The sequence below is a fragment of the Ranitomeya imitator genome, chromosome 10 (assembly GCF_032444005.1).
Source record: "Ranitomeya imitator isolate aRanImi1 chromosome 10, aRanImi1.pri, whole genome shotgun sequence".
NCBI lineage: Eukaryota > Metazoa > Chordata > Amphibia > Anura > Dendrobatidae > Ranitomeya > Ranitomeya imitator.
In genome coordinates this window covers 100,705,435-100,729,635 of record NC_091291.1, presented here as the reverse complement: position 1 = coordinate 100,729,635, position 24,201 = coordinate 100,705,435, and the positions used below count along the sequence as shown (strand labels likewise).

The following is a 24,201-nucleotide window of genomic DNA, read 5'->3' as shown; positions in this document are numbered from 1 at the left end:
CTCCTGTATCCCAGGGGTGTACATGCACTGCCCTAATGAGGTTCACTGCAAAGCATGGGCTTAGCCTTGGGGGGTATGGATGCATTTTATTGGATTAGGGGGTGCCTGGATACAAAACATTAAGAAACACTCCTTGAAAGTACAAAAATAAAACTGATGAAAAATATATATATTGGGTAAGTAGCGTCACTTTACTATATAAAGTAGCAGTAACAGGACATGCTGGGATCTCGGCCTGGAATCCCTCTTATGCACCCGATTAGATTTCCAGTTGAAGGCATTCTTCGTCTGTGACCTGTCAGATGACATGCTGGGCAGACTCAATGTCAGCCCTGGTGTGTCACACCGTATGACAGCAGTGGGCGGTTATATGGCCGGTAGTCAGCAATGAAAGGACATGCATGTCTCTTGAGGAACTGGTGGTCCCAAAATGTCTTGCAATGATAGGAATGGCCGTTGACTCTATGCTGCCCCCTAGTCTATTTTAAGGTATTACGTGCTGAATACATCTGTGCTAAACAATAAATCTAGATTTATCGTCTGCCGTGCACACAGTAAAGCTATATATATCTGGACACATGAACACTTGAGTCTTTTTCTTATTCCTGTCAGAGGTCAGGATATTTTGGGGGTTGCTGGCAGCTGAGACGTCTGAACAAGCAGCCCATTCAGATATTGGCGAATGCAAATGTGGACTCCACAAATATTGTGGTCTATTTAACAGCACAGGAACACACAGAACATACAAAGTAATTCACGCTGTAATTATGGTTCACAGCGGGAAAAACGAGTAGTTACCCAGTGTGAATGAGGGGGGCAACAAATTGTAAAGCCCTTTGTACCCACTAGGTGTGCTAAGCTTGGAGGAGAGAGGACACGGAGAAGGAATTCTGATTTTGGGAACAACTGGGGCTGAAATGGGGAATATCAAACGTTGGAACATAAAAAAGGACAAGCCCTTTAGTCCTGGAGCAGGGAAGGCTCGAAAGGAGAAACATAAATGAACAACATGTAAAAAAAAATAAATAGATAGATAGATAGATAGATAGATAGATAGATAGATAGATAGATAGATATGAGATAGATAGGCAGCAGCTGCCAAGGCAAACAGGATCATGGGGTGCATTAAGGCTGGGGTCACATTGCGTTTTGGTCAGAGTGCTAACGGACAGCGTTGCACGGCGAAATTAACGCCATGCAACGCGTCCGTTAGCGCTCCCATTGCCCGCAATGTACCAGCGCATTGCTAGCGCGTGTCATTTTCGGCACGCGCTAGCGACGCGCCGGTCTTTTGTAGCGCGCCTCGGACGCTGCTTGCAGCGTCCGCGGCGCGCCCGAGGTCCGTTCCCCGCTCTCGCAGATCGGGGATCTGCGAGAGCGGGGACGTTAACGCGACCCCGAAACGCGACCCTTTAAAAACATTGCGTTAGCGCAATCCGCTAGCGCTAAACGGATTGCACTAACGCAATGTGACCCTAGCCTAAGAGAGGTCTGGATACACATGATGAGAGCATTATACTGCCTCTGTACAAATCCCTAGTTAGACCGCACATGGAGTACTGTGTCCAGTTTTGGGCACCGGTGCTCAGGAAGGATATAATGGAACTAGAGAGAGTACAAAGGAGGGCAACAAAATTAATAAAGGGGATAGGAGAACTACAATACCCAGATAGATTAGCGAAATTAGGATTATTTAGTCTAGAAAAAAGACGACTGAGGGGCGATCTAATAACCATGTATAAGTATATAAGGGGACAATACAAATATCTCGCTGAGGATCTGTTTATACCAAGGAAGGTGACGGGCACAAGGGGGCATTCTTTGCGTCTGGAGGAGAGAAGGTTTCTCCACCAACATAGAAGAGGATTCTTTACTGTTAGGGCAGTGAGAATCTGGAATTGCTTGCCTGAGGAGGTGGTGATGGCAAACTCAGTCGAGGGGTTCAAGAGAGGCCTGGATGTCTTCCTGGAGCAGAACAATATTGTATCATACAATTATTAGGTTCTGTAGAAGGACATAGATCTGGGGATTTATTATGATGGAATATAGGCTGAACTGGATGGACAAATGTCTTTTTTCGGCCTTACTAACTATGTTACTATGTTACTATGTTAGATAGATATGAGATAGATAATAGATATCAGATAGATAGCTACAAAAAAAATGGAGGAGGGGAGAGTGAACCACCGCTGACTGGCAGCAGAGATTGCGTGACTTAATGTCACACAATCCCCGGGAGAATCAGTGCTAACACCACTGAAATGGTGTCAGCACTGAATGTGAGTATAGGTGTTATTTTACAAGAGGGAAACATGGAGATCGAAAAGGGTGTTGTCTGAGTAGTGGACAAACCTTTAAGTGGTGCTGTCAGAGATTGATGGAGGCATGTAAATGGTTGACTGGAGCGAGCTCCAGTTAAGAGTCAGATAATGGCTATGTAACATAGCCAGCATCTAGCGGTTGTAGAGGGAGTTCAGCCCCTGAGCCCCCTCCACACACTGTGACCCCCAGCGTTGACGTATATGTACATTATTCTGTGCTAAGGGATTAAGCCTTACACAGTTCCTATTTAAAAATTCATAGGTCTGTGTAATGTAGGACAGAAAGCTTTCTACTCTGGCCAAGAGATGAGGATTTTGAACAAAAAAACTCCCCTCTATTAACCCAGAGCCCCCTAGTAAGGTAGATATAAATTGCTCTTCTAAACCCCTTTAAGCCTTGTCAGGATCTTTTAACACTTCATGCACCATCTTTGTAAAGGTTTATGATAAATAGGAAGTGTATAATTTTCTACCAGGCCTCCCAATACTTCATCAGTCCTCTTCTTCGCCCCGCCAGGCTCTCACACTCATCCTCCATCCCCTAATCTGTTGGTGTATAAATATGGTGTATGTGAGCACAGTTGTATCTCCCACTGCACAGTATTTTACCTTCCGATATAGTAAATTGCGCCATATACTCCTATAATAGCTTGGTAATAGGATCGGCGCCTTTCCCTTAGTCCTCCCAGTATAATAGCCCAATTTGTACTATACATATCCCTTCAGCTTCCTGCTGTGAAGATTTAGGGCAAATTATCGGGATTATTATCTCCATTCTCAAATTTCTGATCCACCTTTTCATAAAAAGTCAGGTGTAATAAAGAGTATTTAAAAAACGTTTTCGCTCTGCGAAATCTTGAGAGCCGGCAGTTCCCGTCACAAAAGCTCAGGAATGATTACAGGAACAAAACTAGTTTTCATTATGGCATCATAAAAAAGGTGGCAGGTACATTATACGATCTTGTCCTGACAAATGCGGATTATACAGAAAAGGGGATGTAAATGTCAGATATTAATACTGAGCAAACCTAACCGCCCTGATTTACCCTCACAAATATCCTTCAGAAGAAATGGTATTATCCGGGCGAATATTAAGGTTATTTAGGTACAAATATGCCCTCCCTTCACCTACAAGGACTATCCGTGCCAGTCACTTTTATTGAGAATGATAAGGCTCAGACACAAACGAAAGATCTCTGCAGAATATTAAAATGAAAGAATACTTCCACTGAGATCATTAGATACGTATGGTTTACTTAAAGGATTGTTCCCAAAATATGGAGACCCCCTATCCTTTCAATAGAGTAACTTACTGACTGCTGGTGGTCTGGAATCCCAAACATGGGGCCCTGGAACATGAGACCTGTGCTATGTACAGCCCAGTTTTGAATGGATCCTGGGGAAGGGGTGCATGCTTGACCTCCCCTCTGTGTGTATGCTTGACCTCATCTCTGGGTGCATGCTTGGTATTCATTGTCTGGGGGACTGCCAAAAAAAGCCGAGTGCAGCGATGCAATTTCTGGCGGTCCAATAGGCAATCAATATGATGCAAGGGTCGCGCATGTGCACCTCCGCTCCATTCAAGACTGATCTCTGCAGAGCCTAGTTTTTGGGCTTCAGAGATAATTGGGGGGTCCCATTGCTCAGACCCTCAGAAATCAGTAAATTATCATTGGAGTATGGAGTAGGTTCACATTTCGGGAATAACCCTTTAATGTCATACATCTCTGCAAAGTCTACATGTTTACTTCTTCTCTTGCAGCCTCCTCTTTTTAGTGCTTGCTGTAGTTTGTAACTCCTGGACATCATTTCATGAAGCTATGTGCAGAAAGGTAGACTCAGGAAAGTTCCATCCAGTCTAAAGGCAGCCATAGACTCATTTGTCCGACAGCTACTACTTCTGATCATGTGTTCTCAAGAGGGTGAAGTGAGGACAGACCTCAGTGGAGGCAGACAGACCTCAGTGGAGGCAGACAGACCTCAGTGGAGGCAGACAGACCTCTCTGGAGGCAGACAGACCTCAGTGGAGGCAGACAGACCTCAGTGGAGGCAGACAGACCTCTCTGGAGGCAGACAGACCTCAGTGGAGGCAGACAGACCTCAGTGGAGGCAGACAGACCTCTCTGGAGGCAGACAGACCTCAGTGGAGGCAGACAGACCTCAGTGGAGGCAGACAGACCTCTCTGGAGGCAGACAGACCTCAGTGGAGGCAGACAGACCTCAGTGGAGGCAGACAGACCTCTCTGGGGGCAGACAGACCTCTCTGGGGGCAGACAGACCTCTCTGGAGGCAGAACGACCTCTCTGGAGGCAGAACGACCTCTCTGGAGGCAGACAGAACTAAATGATTGTGTATAGACCCTTCTTTTCCCTGACATCTAAGAAGATGTAAGATACCCCCATACACATTAGATGGTTGCCAATATTCAGCTATCATGTACACCTTAAAGGGGTATTCTAGATGGAAAAAGTTATCACTTCTAGATCGATCGGGATCCATCCGCTGGGACTCTACCAATTACGGGCACTTTTATCCCTGTTTGAATGGAGCATGCTCGACCCCTGCACCATTCATTCTCTATGCTACTGCCTGAGTGCTGCACGCTCCCTTCTTTGCAGTGTCATAGGTGCAAATAATAGGCTCTCTATAGCAAGATCGAGCTGAGGCCCTTATTATGAAAGTAAGTTTGTCATTCAGTATATAAGAAACTCGTTTTTTTGTTTCCTTTCCACCAATTTTCCAATCATCCGTCGGCCAATTCCCCAATAGCTATGATTAAGAACGAGGTGGCATTCGAAACATGTTATTTGTACAGCGCACTTGCATTGTACCTAATGGTTTTTGAAAACCTGCAATAAAGAATACTTTATGATTTAAAAGGAGATTGTTTTTTTAGTTGTTTTTTTTTAACAACGGGCCTAACAACTAACAGGCAGGCAATTGCTAACTACCTGCGTGTTTTACCTGATGTTGGCTCAGAGCAGTCGCTGACCGCTTCCGCCAGCGATTCCGCTGCTCCACTACAACAGGGCAGGTCTTCTTCTTCCGTGCTGCTCTGTCAATGGGGCTTTGACTGCAAACGTCATGCTGATTGACAGCTAGTTCCCGCAGTTAGACAGTGGGGAGCTGGCTGTCAATCAGCATGATGTCAGCAGTAACCCCGTCAACAGTGCAGATGAGAAGGTGCTGCTCTGTTAACGTGATGACAGGAGAGGTGTGTGACCTCTTTGTGCCGGCCAAGATCAGCTACGGACGCAACAGGCTGTGGTTAGCAACTACTTGTATTTTAGTTCTTCAGCCCATAATGAAAAACTGTAATAGTCCTGGATAACCCCCTTTAAATGATGGGGCTTTTATATCAGATCAATTCCCAACACCCGATTTGCCAGTGATGCACTTCTTATGTAGAGGGAAGTCTTACACGGGCTGCCACCTCAAGTAGCAAAGAAGATGGGACCACCTGGGACAAACTCCTATTTGAGTGCCTTAGTAGCTACATGAGCCCCCTATTTGGTATTTACGCCACCTGTACAGACCTAGAATGTACCGTATTTAGTCTCCTGACAGGGGATCTCCTCATACCTTGCCAACCGCACATTTAGCGTTTCCTACTCCAATACTACCTCTTCATCTCGCCCCCTCTCTGTTGGTGTTCCACAAGGCTCTGTCCTTGGGCCCTTACTCTTCTCAATCTATACACTCGGGCTGGGACAACTCATAAGGTCCTATGGCTTCCAGTACCATCTATATGCTGATGACACTCAGATCTACCTCTCTGGCCCAGATGTCACCTCTCTGCTGTCCAGAATCCCGGAGTGTCTATCAGCCATATCCTCCTTCTCCTCTCACTTCCTCAAGCTCAATGTGGACAAATCTGAACTAATTATCTTTTCCCCATCTCGCATATCTTCCCTACCTGATCTATCTATCAAAATAAATGAAATCACACTTTCTCTTGTCCCCAAAATCCGCTGCCTCGGAGTAACCCTGGATTCTGCCCTATTCTTCAAACCGCACATCCAAGCTCTCGCCACCTCCTGTCGCCTCCAGCTCAAAAATATTTCCAGAATCCGTCCTTTCCTCAACCATCACTCTACCAAAATGCTTGTGCATGCCCTAATCATCTCCCGCCTCGACTACTGCAACATCCTCCTCTGTGGCCTACCTTCTAACACTCTCGCACCCCTCCAGTCCGTCCTTAACTCTGCTGCCTGACTAATTAATCTCTCTCTTCGCTACACTCCTGCTTCCCCTCTCTGCAAATCCCTTCACTGGCTCCCAATTTCCCAGCAAATCCAGTTTAAATTACTAACACTGACCTACAAAGCCATCCATAACCTTTCTCCTCCGTATATATGTCCACACTAATCTCTCAATATCTTCCCTCACGTAATCTCCGATCCTCCCAAAACCTCCTCCTTTCCTCCACGCTTATTCGCTCCTCACCCAATCGCCTCCAAGACATCTTGGAGAGGCTGTGTCAGAGGGTGTCAGCCACATTTCGGTGATGCCCAGAAAGAAAAGATTACGAGAGGTAAAGAGGTCGTGAATCACGTGGAGTTTATTGCAGATGGAGCGGGCATTCCATAGTGATCCAGAGAGAGGGTGCAGGGGGGTGGGCGTCATGGGCACGGATTTGAGGTGGGCAAGATTTCGGGTTTTTATATTGGGTTGGGAGTGATAGGAGGGGGTAGTAATAGGAGGTATGAGCTGTGGGGGTCCAGGATTGGGAGATATGTCTCCAGCAGTGAGGAGAAGCAGAGAGAGACAGAGCAGGTGGGAGAAGGAGAGTGGGCGGCTTGTTTTGTGTTTTATTAGGAGAGATCTGAGGTTGAGGAGCAGGTCAGCAGAGGAGGTCAGGTGGGGAGGCAGGAGGGAAGGAGAGATTATTACTTGGTTAGAGGGTGCTGGGGTTTGGGGATAGCAAAGGAGAGTGAGGACTAATGGAGCCAAAACTATTGGAGCGTATGTCAGCATGACAATAAGTGCGGCGGAAAGGGAAAGAAATTTAGTACATTTATTAACAGTGGTTAGTCTTACCTTCTGTTCACTTCTGGCATATTTCTGCTGTAATATTTGCTGACATCCTTCTAGAGACAGACCAAGGTACAGACAGACCTGTGTCTCTGAATTTATAACAGGCTAAGTGCTCATGAAATAGGCCAGGTGTGATCAGGAGGGAGGGGCAGCAGGAAGACTGGTCACAGACACAGGAGGGGATTAATTAGAAGTCAGAAGGGAAAATGCAAAAGGAAATAGTCAGATTCAAATGGAAAGATAAAGCCAACTGTGTATTGGCATCAAGGAATTAAAATGAGAAAACAAGCGGGGGAAGGAGAAAAAAAACCCAAAACAAAACAAAAAAAACTTGTTGAATATCTCCCATCCTTTGGAATTCTGTGCCCCAACACGTCCGGTTATCCACCACATTTGGATCCTTCAAAAGAAACCTGAAAACCCACCTCTTCAAAGAAGCTTACAGCCTGTAATGACCACACGGCCACCTCAATACCATTGGAGCTACTGCAACCCTCGACCTACTGTCTCCTTCCCCAGAATCCTGTAGAATGTAAGCCCGCAATGGCAGGGTCCTCGCCCCTCTGTACCAGTCTGTCATTGTTAGTTTTGTTTACTGTGATATTTGTATTTTGATGTAACCCCTTCTCATGTACAGCACCATGGAATTAATGGTGCTATATAAATAATAATAATAATAATAATAATAATAATATATGGTGTACTGAGAGGGAAGCTCAGGGAAAGGAAGTTTCCCATCAATAATTGTCATTGGGCCATCATTCAATATGGCTGCTATACATCAGTGTCTTCGTTCAGGACATGGATATTGAGTTTTCCGTGTATGTGAAATCGCCCGTCTGTAGCGCCCGTGTTGTGCCGTTGCTATGGAGAAGCCCTTTTGATATATCCCCCTGTGTGATGTAATGTATTCGTACATGTCTCCACAGATCTGAGTCATCCGCTCGCACTACTACCGAAGGCCAGAAGTGACAATCACGGAGACGTGTGGGAAGCACAGGAAGCGGCAGCCATATACAGACACTGTGAACTGCCTGCAAAAAGGGAAACACATCATCAGCCGGGGGAAGGAAAAAGGAAGCGGTCTGTGCTGTATAAGACCACCCCGACTGAGACAATTGTGAAATATAGGAAGGGGTTAATGGAAGATGTGTGACAATAGCAAGAGCTGCATCAGCGCTCGGCCCCCCAATATTCAACATCGTGGGGTTCCCCGAGGATGGACCCCAACCGATCATAAAGTACTAATGACACGGCATAGCTATCACTTTATGAGATGGGAAATACACTTTAAAGGGAATGTGTTATCAGAAAATTAAATATTGATTATATCAGGTTTTTATGTTAAATGTATTTCCCAAAAAAAATGTTGGCAACATTTTTTTTCCTTTCACGATCTGTATTAAAAATAAAAATGAGAAATCTTGCCATTTTCACACTGGTCACTGTGGCTATTCTAGACTCATACTTTCAGGAAATATTAATATTAGCATCAATAGGCAGACCCGACCCTAGGTTTTGGTATTGAGGCATCTAATGAGCGTGTGCAAAGACCCTTGTGAAGGGAGGTGGCAAAAGGTCAGCTGTGATATCGCCTATTGTGATTCGCGGATCCTGATTTATCAGCTGTGCATACAGGTGTTAGCAGTCATTGTAACCCTGCCTCTGCTGATAATGAGTCTGCCGTAAACTCTTCCTGAAAGGACTTCAGGTGTGAGTCTAAATAAAGCCCCAGTGGCCATTTTGAAAATTGCAAGATTACTAATTACCATAAAAAATTTTAATTAAAAAAAAAGTTATTGAAACATTTTTTAAATTTTTATTTTGAATACAAGTTGGACAAAAACCTAATTTTACCAGTAGGTCATTTTCTGAGCATAAATTCCCTTTAAAATCGCGATATCTCAGTATAAAAGGTCTGTGTGTATTCCGAGTCTCAAGCCCCCCATACACAGTCTAATGCGCTGACAGTCAACACTTCTTCTCCAACATGTGATGATGAATGTGGAGAGAAGGATCCGGTCTGTTGAATTTTAGCACAAGATCTTTAAAGTCACTGCCAGAGAAGATGATTGTTGGGTCGTCAGTTATCGAATGTATATGTGGGGATTTAGGAAGATAGTCTTTTTTTTTCTCTATTAAATGGGTTGTCCTGGGCTATTGAGGTTAGTATAGGTCTTTAATATCAGATTGTGGGGGATGGACACTCGGCATCCTCACTGATCAGCGGTTATCCACTCCATTCACTATCTAGTGAACACTGCCCAGGACTGCAGCTCAGCTCCAAATCAAGATTACACCCAGCCCCTGCTGGAGCTGATAACAGATGAGCTGGGGTGCCACATGTTGAGCCCCTACCGATTTGATATTGATAAGCGGCTCATCAATATCATTAGCCTGGATTTCCCTTTTAACCGAGAGCATCTTTTGCTCTGGAGGACAGATCATATCTCACAGCCCACTGACTTTAAAGGGAACCTGTCACCTGAAAAAAAAAAAGCTAGTAACCTGCAGATATGGGGCTGTAACTGCGCCCCCCTGCACCGACTGACAGCCGGCCCTAATGCTGAGCTGCTGTCAGTCAGTGCAGGAGGTGCAGTTACAGCCGCCGCTCTCTATAGTCAAAGGGGTGACTGAGCCCGGTGACTTTCCTCTCGGCAACATGGGCCCACAATGCCAAGAACCTGCAAATTAACCCCATATCTACAGGTTAAGTGTTTTTTTCAAGTGACAGGTTCCCTTTAATAGTTGTCATGTTATACTTATTTTCCCCTCTGGTGGCTCTGGATGAATTAGGCACTTAGGAGGCTGAATGCTCTCTACCACCTCTCCCTTACATTTGAACACTTGACATGGCCAAGCATTCATGCATTTTTAATGAGGAAAGAGGAGTAAGATGTAAAGGTATCGTCACATTTAGCGACGCTGCAGCGATATAGACAACGATGCCGATCGCTGCAGCGTCGCTGTTTAGGTCATTGTGTGGTCGCTGGAGAGCTGTCACACAGACAGCTCTACAGTGACCAACGATGCCGAAGTCCCCGGGTAACCAGGGTAAACATCGGGTTACTAAGCGCAGGGCCGCGCTTAGTAACCCGATGTTTACCCTGGTTACCATTTAAGTTCAAAAAAACAAACACTACATACTTAAATTCCGGTGTCTGTCGCGTCCCCCGGCGTCAGCTTCCTTGCACTGTGTCAGCGCCGGCCAGCCGTAAAGCAGAGCACAGCGGTGACGTCACCACTCTGCTTTACGGCCGGCCGTCGCTGACACAGTCAGTGCGGGAAGCTAACGCCGAGGGACGTGACAGACACCGGAATGTGAGTATGTACTGTTTGTTTTTTTTAACTTTTACAATGGTAACCAGGGTAAACATCGGGTTACTAAGCGCGGCCCTGCGCTTAGTAACCCGATATTTATCCTGGTTACCAGTGAACACATCGCTGGATCGGTGTCACACACGCCGATCCAGCGATGACAGCGGGTGATCAACGACCAAAAAAAAGGTCCTGATCATTCCCCAGCGACCAACGATCTCCCAGCAGGGGCCTGATCGTTGGTCGCTGTCACGCATAACGATTTTGTTAACGATATCGTTGCTACGTCACAAAAAGCAACGATATCGTTAACAAAATCTTTACGTGTGAAGGTACCTTAAGACTCCTCCGGGACAGTGCTATCTTCAAAAGCATCGTGTGTTTGACCCTTCCTTGAATCGGGAGGGCCTCATACACATTAGATGGTCGTCCGTCCGATCCAGCAGAAATCGGCAGCTTTGATTTACTTTCTATGGCACTCTTTCCAGTTGATGACACTGTGGCTATTTCTTACATACTGTAGCACTGACTGGTTGACTTTTAATACAGGATTTCTCATATTCTCTGCTATGTGGACTGATATAACCATTGTCTGATATCTTATGTGTTGGCTAAGATATAGAGTATGTTCACACATTTTTTTTTTTTTTAGGTGGTTTAAATTTTGTGCAAGGAAAAAAAAATGGAAAAAAACCTTGGTGTGAACATGTCGTTGCTTTTTAGCGCAGTTTTTTATCTTTTCCTGTAGGGGCAGTCAAGATACATAAATTTCAAACTGATGAATGCAGAGAGACGTCTGGACAAGTTCGACTCTACCCAGCACCTAAAAGGCCAATCTGGTTTTCTCAAGAAGCATGTTCAGAAGAACTGAACTCCGCGCTCATACAGACGCTGCATTCTAAAGGGAAAAATATTTAGATATTTACCAAATATGCATTTTTATTTTCTTAGGGTTTGCTCCTACCCAAACAAACAAATACGTTCCTCCTCATGTTGATGCAATACAAGAGGCTGAATTGCAGCTGTAGAAGATATTTAACAACTCATATAATATGTTACACACGGTAAAGTTATGATGAAGAATCTGCATAAAGAACCATGGCTTGTAATGTCTTTGTATGCATCCAAATGTCATATTCTAACTTGGTCGATGCAAAATAACCTGTGATAACGATCCTACTAAGCAATATGCAATCCAAAAATGAATCAAAACTATGTTAGTTATTGCAAAGCTGCCCATCTGTGTGGCCATACCCTTCCGGCAAACACGTACAGCGCACGGATGGCGTCAGTGTACCATCCGCGTAGGAACTCTAGTGCCACCTATTGGAAGTAGCAATCCTAAAAGACAATATCAACCATTTATCGAGCCTTGCTATATGACTTAGGATAAAATAAGGCTTGTTAAAGGGTTGATATTGACTTTTAGAATTGCTACTTCCAATAGGTGGCGCTAGAGTTCAAGTCCTCTTTGAAGAGGCAGTTTGCATATTTAATTTCCCATAAGAGCATGCATGGCCTATAAGTCTCTTTACTCTGACATGCTAGGCCTGGCTTGTCACTCACCACAAGGAGAAACGTCACCCCTTAGACTCCAGTCAGCGTTAGGAAAAGCTTTGCAATTTATTTATTTGTTTATTGATCCATCCATTAAAAACATTGATGAAACATTGATGATAAAATCAGACCATACCCTGATAACACCAGTACCATTTTATCATGTACGTTTTTAAATATGGAGGTGTGAGTGAGGCCTTACGGTGTGGCTGGCTACATGTACCCAAAACGTTACACAGTGTGAACATCACTTTAAATCATGTGCACATCCAGGAGTGTATTCTTGAGAAGCAGATTGCACCAAGATACACTATAAGAAGGCGGCAAGTCACTGGGGGGGTTGGATGTTGTCTCTGGGTAATGTTCTGCTGGGTAACCTTGGGTCCTGGCATTCATGTGGATGGCATTTTGACTCAAACATTTTTGCAGGTAATTAAACCCCTACATGGCAACAGAATTCACGATTGGCAGTGGCAGTGAATATAATGAATGAAAGTCTGATCTATAAGGGTATGTGCACACGTAGCGGATTTGATCCGCAGCGGATTTAGCCCTGCAGATCCGCGGCAGTTTTCCATGCGGTGTACAGTACCATGTAAACCTATGGAAAACCAAATCCACAGTGCACATGCTGCGGAAAATTCTGCAGGGAAACGTTGCGGTTTATTTTCCGCAGCATGTCAATTCTTTGTGCACAGTCCGTGGCGTTTTACACCTATTCCATGATAGGAATCAGCAGGTGTAAAAACATAGGAGAAATCTGCACAACATCTGCAGAAAATCCGCAGGCGTTTTACCTGTGGATTCTGCAGAATCCGCTTGAAAAAATAAGCAATGCAATCTGCAACGTGTGCACATACCCTAAACTAGGATCAACTTACAGGACATCAACTGTTTTTAACATCTTGGTGCCAGATTCCACAAGACACCTACAGACTACATACATCTCCTACAGTTCTGTATCGTGGCACCTTAGGAACTCCGTGTGCCACCATATGGTATTCTCTACTAGAAGTGAGGATTCCAGGAAAGCATATCTCCATAACATAGTATATGATACAATATCACAATGTATGCCTTCATAGAAATTTGTAAGGCAAACTAGGAAGAGCGCACAATAGGGCTTTAAATGTTAAAACAACACATAAACCAACATGGATCTGCTCACCTGGTGGTATTGCAACAAAGCAACAGGTAACAAACGCATAGATCAGTTGCTACAACACACAAGAGTCCAAAGGACTTAAGGTACCTTCACACATAACGATTTCGTTAACGATATCGTTGCTTTTTGTGACGTAGCAACTATATCGTTAACGAAATCGTTATGCGTGACAGCGACCAACGATCAGGCCCCTGCTGGGAGATCGTTGGTCGCTGGGAATGATCAGGACCTTTTTTTTGGTCGCTGATCACCCGCTGACATCGCTGAATCGGCGTGTGTGACGTCGATCCAGCGATGTCTTCACTGGTAACCAGGGTAAAGATCGGGTTACTAAGCGCAGGGCCGCGCTTAGTAACCCGATGTTTACCCTGGTTACCATTGTAAAAGTAAAAAAAAACAAACACTACATACTTACATTCCGGTGTCTGTCCCCTGGCGTCAGCTTCCCTGCACTGTGTCAGCGCCGGCCGGCCGTAAAGCAGAGCACAGCGGTGATGTCACCGCTCTGCTCTGCTTTACGGCCAGCCGGCGCTGACACAGTGCAGGGAAGCTGACGCCAGGGGACAGACACCGGAATGTAAGTATGTACTGTTTTTTTTTTTTTACTTTTACAATGGTAACCAGGGTAAACATCGGGTTACTAAGCGCGGCCCTGCTCTTAGTAACCCGATGTTTACCCTGGTTACCCGGGAACTTCGGCATCGTTGGTCGCTGGAGAGCTGTCTGTGTGACATCTCTCCAGCGACCACACAATGACCTAACAACGACGCTGCAGCGATCGGCATCGTTGTCTATATCGCTGCAGCGTCGCTAAATGTGACGGTACCTTTAGAGAAAGAACATATCAGGGTGAAGTGTCACTGCTGATAATAGAATTCCACTAATATTTTCCTTAGACACTTTATTTTAAGGTTTACAAAGTCAACGTGTTTCGAGGTCAACGTAGGACCTCTTCACCAGGACAAAAAACATGGAATTCTATTATCAGCAGCGTATCCAGTGACACTTCACTCGGATATGTTCTTTATAGAAAGTTACATAAAAGCAGAAGTATATAGAGCAGTCAGTCTATAGAAACCCTTACAACACTGACCTGGTACATATGTCGTCAGACACAAGGCTCATTCATTGAGATTGACTTTGGGCAATTTAAAAAAAACACCGTCATCTTTGGTGAGTTTGAGCCCACACTGACTCCTCCGAAGTTCATTTTCAAAGTATTTTACGCCAGTATTCACCAGCTTGGTTGCTTAAACCTGCGATTGCGCACTGTGGTCCACCCGCGCTGTCATAACCTCCTTTCCTTCATCAATATATTAATTTATATAATTTAAATAAATAATAATTTATATTCTAAGGCCGAATTGATATACTCTTTATAATATCTTTAGCAAAAGCCACATCCAAAAATCCATGCACACGTTACCGAGTTCTTGGCAAAGAACAGCACAAGGTTTACTTCTCCATTTTTTTCCCCAAGCTTATCTGAATCATTCAGTATAGCCCAGGACCATCCGGTAGACCGGTTTTTTATATATCCCCTATATGTTCCTGCACTTTATTCACAAACTGCCTAATCCTTCCTATTACTATCTGGTTGTTTTTCAGTGGTCAATCTAAGCCCCTTAGTGCCAGTGAAAGAATATGTGTGAGACCACCTTGTGAGGAATTGTAGCTTCCAACTTTGTGGGAACAGTTTGGAAAAGGCCCTTTACTGTTCCCCACGACTGTTTACTGTTCCCCACGACTGTGCAATACCACAGACATCTCCAGGGGTGATATAGCGGCAGATAGGGGACCAACTCCATATTGATGTCTATATATGTAGAATGGAAGATCAAAAAAGCTCCAGTAGATATAATGTGTATGTGTCCAAATATTTTTGTCCATAGTTTAGATCCAATACTTTCTCTTTTTCCCTAAATGGAGTGCAGAATGCTCTACAATTTGTATACAGTCGGCTATATATTAGTTTACATGCCAAACTTCCAGAAAGGCAAAGAAAGTTCTTTAAAATGAATTTAACTTTTTTGGGGAAACTCCCTATATCCCTCTAAAACCTGGATTTATTTTAAAATATCACAAACAATATAGGTCAATGGAGAAATCACAGTCAAAATGCTAAATTAGTGCAAAAAGTAGTTGCAGAGTTGTTAAAACTCTTTATGTCGTTTATGTTGTTGAACGCGGAGTTACACATAAGCGCATTTTGTATCCTTAGTAGTTCTGTATTTGAAGGGTCCGGAATATGGAGCTAGTGGCAAGGAATACACATGCATTTTGGTCCTCCATGTCCCAATACAGGCATGTAGAGCTCAGGACATAAAGATTCATTATATTTTGGTTTTGTAATGCCCTCACATTACATTTTAGCAGATTCAAGGGTTATTCTGGTTAAAAGAAGTTATTACCTATCCATATAATAGGAGATAATGTCTAGATGGGTGGTGGTCCTACCACTGAGACCCCAACCAACTGACAGAATGGGGATCTTTTAGAAAGGAGTGCAGTGCTCATGCTTGGCCACTGCTCCATTCATTCCCTATGGGACTGCTAGAGCGTGCTCCTGCTTAGCCACTGCTCCATTCATTCCCTATGGGACTGCTAGAGCGTGCTCATGCTTGGCCACTGCTCCATTCATTCCCTATGGGACTGCTAGAGCGTGCTCATGCTTGGCCACTGCTCCATTCATTCTCTATGGGACTGCTAGAGCGTGCTCATGCTTGGCCACTGCTCCATTCATTCCCTATGGGACTGCTAGAGCGTGCTCATGCTTGGCCACTGCTCCATTCATTCCCTATGGGACTGCTAGAGCGTGCTCATGCTTGGCCACTGCTCCATTCATTCCCTATGGGACTGCTAGAGCAATTTACTTGGCTTTCTTCAGCAACCTCATGTGTAATGAATGGAGCGGAGGTGAAGCATGAGCAATGTGCTCCATTCTCATGAGGATAAAAATACCCCATTCTGCAACCAGAGGACGGACCACCACCGATCTAGAAGCTCTCACCTTTCCTGCGGATAGATGATAACTTCTTACAACCTGAATACATCAATAAAACAAAGTTTCCTAATAATGGAAAAAAAAACAAAAGATCATCTACACCAGGGGTCTCAAACACGCGGCCCCTTCGGCTGCTTCATGCGGCCCGCAGGCACATAGACCCCGTAACGATAGCGCTCGCTCCAGCAGCCGCCGACATCCGCGCTGTAGTGCAGTGTATTACCGCGCAGAGACCGGCTCTTGGCACAGCAATACTAGTGTCAGCCGCCGGCCTATCAGGGGCCTACAGCTGACATCTGCGCATGGCAGTGACATCATACGCCGCTGCGCCGGGACGCAGATGTCAGCTGCTGGCCTCTGATAGGCGGCTGCTGACACTAGTATTGCTGTGCCAAGAGCCGGTCTCTGCGCGGTAATACACTGCACTACAGCGCGGATGTCGGCGGCTCCTGGACCGGGCTGCGATCATCAAGGGGTCTATGTGCCTGTGGGCCACAGGAGCAGAAAGGACGCCGAGGGAATGGAGGACAGGTGAGAAGAATCTTTTTTTTCTTCTCGATTATGTCTATGTGAAAATGGGGGGGGACCTGGATGGGGGACCTGTCTGCAATATATGGGGGGACCTGTCTGCAATATATGGGGGGGCCTGGATGGGGGACCTGTCTGCAATATGGGGGGACCTGGATGGGGGACCTGTCTGCAATGTATGGGGGGGACCTGGATGGGGGACCTGTCTGCAATATATGGGGGGGACCTGGATGGGGGACCTGTCTGCAATATGGGGGGACCTGGATGGGGCATATGTCTGCAATATATGGGGGAACCTGGATGGGGCACATGTCTGCAATATGGGTATGTGGATGGGGACATAATGACAAGAATGGGACCAGGATGGGGACGTTACTACCAGATGAGGACCAGGATGGGGCCATATCTACAAGATAGGGACCAGCATGGGGCACATTACTACAAGATAGTGACCAGCACGGGGCACATTACTTCAAGAGAGTGACCAGCATGGGGCACATTACTTCAAGAGAGTGACCAGCATGGGGCACATTACTACAAGATAGGGGCGAGCATGGGGCACATTACTACAAGATAGTGACCAGCATGGGGCACATTACTACAAGATAGGGACCAGCATGGGGCACATTACTACAAGATAGGGACCAGCATGGGGCATTACTACAAGATAGGGACCAGCATGGGGCATTACTACAAGATAGTGACCAGCATGGGGCAAATTACTACAAGATAGGGACCAGCATGGGGCACATTACTACAAGCTAGTGACCAGCATGGGGCACATTACTACAAGATAGTGACCAGCATGGGGCATTACTACAAGATAGTGACCAGCATGGGGCACATTACTACAAGATAGGGACCAGCATGGGGCACATTACTACAAGATAGTGACCAGCATGGGGCACATTACTACAAGATAGTGACCAGCATGGGGCATTACTACAAGATAGTGACCAGCATGGGGAACATTACTAAAAGGTAGGGACCAGCATGGGGCACATTACTACAAGATAGTGACCAGCATGGGGCACATTACTACAAGATAGTGACCAGCATGGGGCATTACTACAAGATAGTGAGCAGCATGGGGCACATTACTACAAGATAGTGAGCAGCATGGGGCACATTACTACAAGATAGTGACCAGCATGGGGCACATTACTACAAGGTAGTGACCAGCATGGGGCACATTACTACAAGATAGTGACCAGCATGGGGTACATTACTACAAGGTAGTGACCAGCATGGGGCACATTACTACAAGATAGTGACCAGCATGGGGCATTACTACAAGGTAGTGACCAGCATGGGGCACATTACTACAAGATAGGGACCAGCATGGGGCACATTACTACAAGATAGGGACCAGTTCAAAAGGTGTATAGAGAAAAAAATGGTATCACTAAAAATGTAATTTTGTCATGCAAATAATGCGGCCCCCGAAACTAAATGTTTTTCCGTGTGCGGCCCATATACCCAGCCGAGTTTGAGACCCCTGATCTGGAGGACAGAAGGTTTAATCATAATCACAGGCGCTGATTCTTTACTGTAAGAGCAGTGAGACTATGGAACTCTCTGCCACATGATGTTGGAATGGATGATTTACTACTAAAATTTAAGAAGGGTCTCGATGTCTTTCTTGAAAAATATAACAAGTTATTGGTACTAGATTCGGTGATGTGGAAGTATATGGAGTGAGAAACAAATCTTTCCCCTAATATGGGGCAATTTGTATCGTGAGGTTTTGCCTTCCACTGGATCAGCATGTTAGGCTATAGGTTAAACTTGATGGACTTACACTAAGTCTACTGCACCTTAAACACTATGAAACTTTTCTCTGCAGTTGAATCTACATTACTGATCTCCGTTATCAGCCATTTCAGACCAGGACAACCAAAATAAACAAAAAATACAAATACAAACAAATTAAGCGAGGATTTGCAATCAGGGATAAAGAACACTTATTAGTTACTCCATACAGGTCTATTCTACATGGAAAAAATAATATGTAAGTCTAAGTTCACATTTGCGTTGTGCGCCGCAACGCACAACGCAAACAAAAACGCAGCAAAACGCATGCACATGCGGCGCCATGCGGCGCCAATATTAAAGATAGGGTCGACACGACGCATGCGTTTTTTAAAAGGTCGGCGCCGCCCGAAAAATGCAACATGTTGCGTTTGCCGCGCCCAGACAGGTGCGCCCTAACGCCGCATGCGGCGTTAAACGCAACACAACGCAACACAACGCATGCACATGCGGCCCCATGCGGCGCCAATGTTAAAGATAGGCCCGCACGACGCATGCGTTTTGTTGCGGCGGCGACGCTGCGGCGCAAACCGCAAATGTGAACGTACCCTTACACAACTGCATTGTGTATTATTTATACATTGACAACTGGGCATTGCCATTTTCCATGCCACGTAGGTGTGTTCTTGCAGAGGCCGGAACTAGCAGCGTTGATTGGACAGTGGTAGACTATGCCTCCAACTGCTTGTCAAATTTATTTCCAAATTTCTCGGAGGAACAACAGAGTGATGGCACAACACAGAGCTCTAAGAAAAGATGCTCCAGAATTGCTATTTCATGAGAAATGAATACAATTATTATTATAGATGGGTCAGGAGAGGCGGTACATCAGGGGTCCCCAACTCCAGGCCTCGAGGGCCGTCAACAGTGCAGGTTTTCAGGATTTCTTTATTATTGCATCGGTGGTAATGTGATCATCTGCACAGGTGATGATTCCAACCCCTGTGCAAAACTAAGGAAATCCTGAAAACCTGCACTGTTGGCGGCCCTCGAGGCCTGGAGTTGGGGACCACTGAGGTAGATCCTTTATATACCCGCCAAGTTTTCTGGAGCAAGAAGATTACAATGTAAACTATGTGAAAACTTCCTTGAAAGTTTTTCCAGTCGTTGATGAACGTAGGCCCCGGCTGAGCTCGCGGTCTCGTGCTGTCTTTAATCTTTGGTTTGGAGCCAGTGCAGAGTCTGGCGCACAGTACATGCTCTATATGATGCATGCCTTAAAAAAAAAAACGAAAAAAAAAAAAAAAACAAGACCGGCCCCTGTGGAAGCTTAATGTCCCAAAATAATGAGTTTCAAATCCTGACACGTGACAAATGCTTGGCTTATGGGAATCAATACTTGAGTGCTGATAACCTGGCTCAGTGGGTAAGTGCTCCAATTTTGACACTACGGAAAAAGATGTCATAGGCAGTGTAGGCTCCGCCGGGCAGGCTCGTTTCCCCATTAGTAATAGTACACCTTTTGATCACTACTGTTGCACATTGTTTCGCTGCACGACGCCTGCCGTTTACTAGGCTTTTAAAGGGCTGCGGAATATGTCGGCGCTATAGAAATAACGGATAGGATGATTCTACTTACACAGGGTGTGCGCACAGCGATCCCACTTCACCCTAGGAGCAGTGAATGTGCTCAGCGTCCTCACATTCCTCTCCCTGGGCTATTTCTGCTGCAGTTATACCAGGGGCTGCGTACTGGGAGCAGGAAAAGGGGGAAATTCAACGGCTTTTCTTCAATACGTCTGAAAAATTCTCGCTATAGTTCGACCTGTCAGCCACGTCCCTTCTTGTCGTGATGTAAAGTGACCCGAAAAGACAAAATTGTGCTGCGTTTCCAAATGCGTTTGCGTTTATGGGATGGAAGCTGATCGCTCCCTCCGTTGCGTGGTGATGGTATAATCCGACCTGAATGAATAGCATTGTCCTGGTATGTAGTGCGCTGTGCCGGCGTCAGCCCTGTCTGTCCTTTCTAGTCGGCTCCACCATTTCTGACAGCTCTAATAAGGGGCAGGTTCAGCTCCCGCCATCTGGGGCTCATACGCCTGACCCATACGGTTCTTTACTATAACACTATGTTCACACGTTGCATTTTTGCTGTCTTCTTTTTTTATGCAAATTTTAAGCTGCGTTTTACAGTACCAGCATTTCAGAAATCTCATGCACGCACATTGGTATTTTTTTTTTCCTGACTAATTTGGCAAACTACTGCGTTTTTGGAAACCACGGTGTCATTTTGAGCCATAGGAAAACAATGTGTAAATGGAAAAAGGCAGCAAAAAAAACAAAACACAGGGATCGGTATTTGCTGTGTAAACCCAAAGAAGTTAAATCTAGCTATTTTTTTGGGCCACTAAACTTTATCGACGTTCACAAGAGACAACAAAAACGTGGCAAAACCTGCTTTTTGTAAGCAGCTTCTTTACTGCCAAGAGAGCAGGTTTTGCCTGCGGGGGAAAAAAACAAAAACAAAAACGCGAAGTGTGAACATTATTTCGATCAGAGAGTGGTCCGAGTCATCCTTTTTTTCTCATACATAGGGAAATAAATGTTTCTCCATCTAAGATGTGACAGTTCGTGAAAATCAGGCCGCACTCTGATGACATACGAGCGCTGTCCCATTTTTTTCACAGACCCATTGACTTTCATTGCTGACCGTAAAAGCCATCCCACCACGACAAGGTGTACCGAAATCGGGACAGTCCTATACAGTCACTAGTAAAGGAAGCTATTAATGATGAGCGATTATACTCGTTACTCGAGATTTCTTGAGCACGCTCGGGGGTTCTTCGAGTATTTTTTAGTGCTCGGAGATTTCGTTTTTCTTGCCGCAGCTGAATGATTTACATCGGTTAGCCAGCATAAGTACATGTGGGGGTTGCCTACCTGCTAGGCACATGCAGAGGTTTTTTTGTGTGGAATCAGCCCACAAATTGGCTTTTGTTGCTTTTTTCTTTTTTTTTTTGCAAATCTGAACCATGACAATTTCTGCTGTAGAAACGCACCTTCTGCGCTGGATATTATCCATTCATTTTAAGGCTATGTGCACACGATGCGGATTTAGTGCGGATCCGCAGCGTTTTTTTCCGCGCAGAAACGTAAAGTGATTAAAATGCTATGCTAATGGTGCGGAAAATTCCGCATGAAAAACACTGCGGAACAAAGGGAGTAGCATGTCACTTCTTTTGTGCGGATCTGCAGCGTTTCTGCACCCTTCCATTATAGAAATCCGCAGGGGGAAAAAAATGCATGAAATCCGCACAAAACCGCAACAAATAACGCACAAAATCCGCATAAAAACCGGGTCAAATCTGCACCTGCGTTTTCTGCCAGGAGATGCGGATTTTGTGCAGAAAATTCTGCACCCCAATCCGCAACGTGCGCACATAGCCTAATAGAGACCCTGAATCCGCAGGTTAGACCACTGACCTGGCATTGTTTTTTTTTTACATTTATTAGTGCATTTCTGCAACCTCCTCCCAAAAAAGTACATGATTAAGTGCAGAAAATATGTGTGGATTTTAGATACATAAATGTTGCAGATTCAGTGTATAAATCCAGATAAATACTCATTAAATATGCAACATGTGAACCTATCCCCGCACGCTTAAAAAGTTGGCGCATTCACAATATTGATGGCAAAATAAAAAATAAAAATAAGCATTTAGCCAAAGTTGCCAAGATCTACAGATCCATAACATTAGCCGTGTAGTTCACCATATCTCCACCTATATCAGTACATAAGGCACTTGTACGTCGGCCACAACTAGAGTAAGCTGCCCTGGAAAACTACAACTCTCAGCATGCCCTAATAGTCACAACAGGTGCCGACTTTACACGTTGACTGACATGGCAGGCGTCTCACCTGGCTGAGCTCTGTAAGCCTGTGGCTCACTGCAGTAAGTATATGGCTCTGTATAAATAAAGGCGTATACGCGGCACTTCCTTATGCGCTGTAAACCGGCCCGTCTCTGTGCATGACGTGAAATATTGCGCAAACACGCAGCGCTCCGGAGATCCCGGCCACTCAAACATCCTGTTAGAGATCTATAGAATGGGTGTGACCTGTGCTGAACGCCAAGAATATAATAATAATAATAATAATAAATCTTTATTTATATAGCACCAACATATCCCGCAGCGCTTTACAATTCAACAGTTCATATACAAGTCATAAGTAACAGCATTAAAGATAATACAATTATTAAAGCAAGGAAGAAAGTCGTGCAAGGTGGAAGCAGAGGGGGCTCATTCAGACGTTAGTGATTTTCATCAGTGTTTTTGTGATGGCATCTGAGTGATGTCCGAATTTTTTCACATACCCATAGACTTCCTTGTCAATTTTGATCTGAGACTCCTATCAATAGAGGACATTTCTCGGTGATCGTGCACAGGCTGAATCACATGTGAACAGCCCCGTTCACTATCATAGGAATAAGTGCTATCCGTGGACAAAAAAAATCTATATACATGCCCAAGGACCAAAGAAACGTAAGCATGTACTGGTCACATCTGTTTTGCATATATAGTGCTAGCTTTAATGGGGCATATCTTCTGTATCCATCCATGGGTTGCAGAGAGCCCAAGAAGACAGATATTTATGTCAAAGCACTTGTTCTTGTGTTTTTACACCAGTCCATGGACTAAAGACCCTTGAAATAGCTGATGAGCAAATGTGCCGAGGGTCAGACCTGCACCGATCTGATATCGATGGCCTGTTCTAATGATAAGGCCATCATCCTGGAAAACCAAAGGCAGCACCTCTATAGGGCTAGTGTCACACAAAAACAGGAGAAAACAATTTTTGGGGGTGCTCCATCATATGGAACTATTACTTCTAGAGGAGAAATCTCCATGATATGGTACTGGGTGAAAGCACTTCACCATAGCACTCAATGTGCCACTGCATTGAGAGTGGGACTTCAGTGGTGAGAACTACTAAGAATTGACTGCTTATCTCACATGTGATGCCATATGGCAGCAGCTTTATTGTACCCTGCTGTTGGGAAGCACAAAAAAAAAAAAAAAAAAGATTGGGCACGTTGAACTTTAGCATGACCAGTCCATTGTCCATGGAAGATATGCACCACCATTGATTGGCTTTTGCTTACTCTTTCCCTCTATGTGGCAGTAAATGTGCATGATTGACGAATATGGGCATGCATGTTAATAGGGAGTTAGATGTTTGCCCATACGAACCTGAGAGCCGGTAAAGCAGGGGTTGGCGCATGCACAATAAACTGCCACGTGCATGCGCCTAGGAGTGGGCAGCGTCACGGATGCACACAGGCACCTTACAAACCTTCAGCAATTGGAGATCACCTACGACAAGCATAGGTTTACTCTCTCGCTCTAATTGTCCGATCTTTTCTCTGCCCTGGGTATGTCGTATAACTGCTGGAGGATCTTAGGTAGGCCATAGAAATGGGGATAACGAGAAGGCAATGGTGAGACACTAAAAGGGC

General features: G+C 45.0%; 1 protein-coding gene across 2 annotated transcripts in view; it reads right to left on the bottom strand.

Annotated features, from left to right (window-relative positions):
- Positions 1-22,685, bottom strand: part of KLHL21 (kelch like family member 21) — a 46,773-nt gene extending 24,088 nt beyond the window's left edge. The window contains exon 1 of one of the 2 annotated variants that reach the window (XM_069742188.1): positions 22,602-22,685. The gene's annotated coding sequence lies outside the window, so the exon portion shown is untranslated. Of the gene's footprint in view, positions 1-20,321; positions 20,647-22,601 lie in introns of those variants that run through there. The other variant, XM_069742187.1, reaches the window with a different exon arrangement.
- Positions 22,686-24,201: the final 1,516 nt, after the last annotated feature.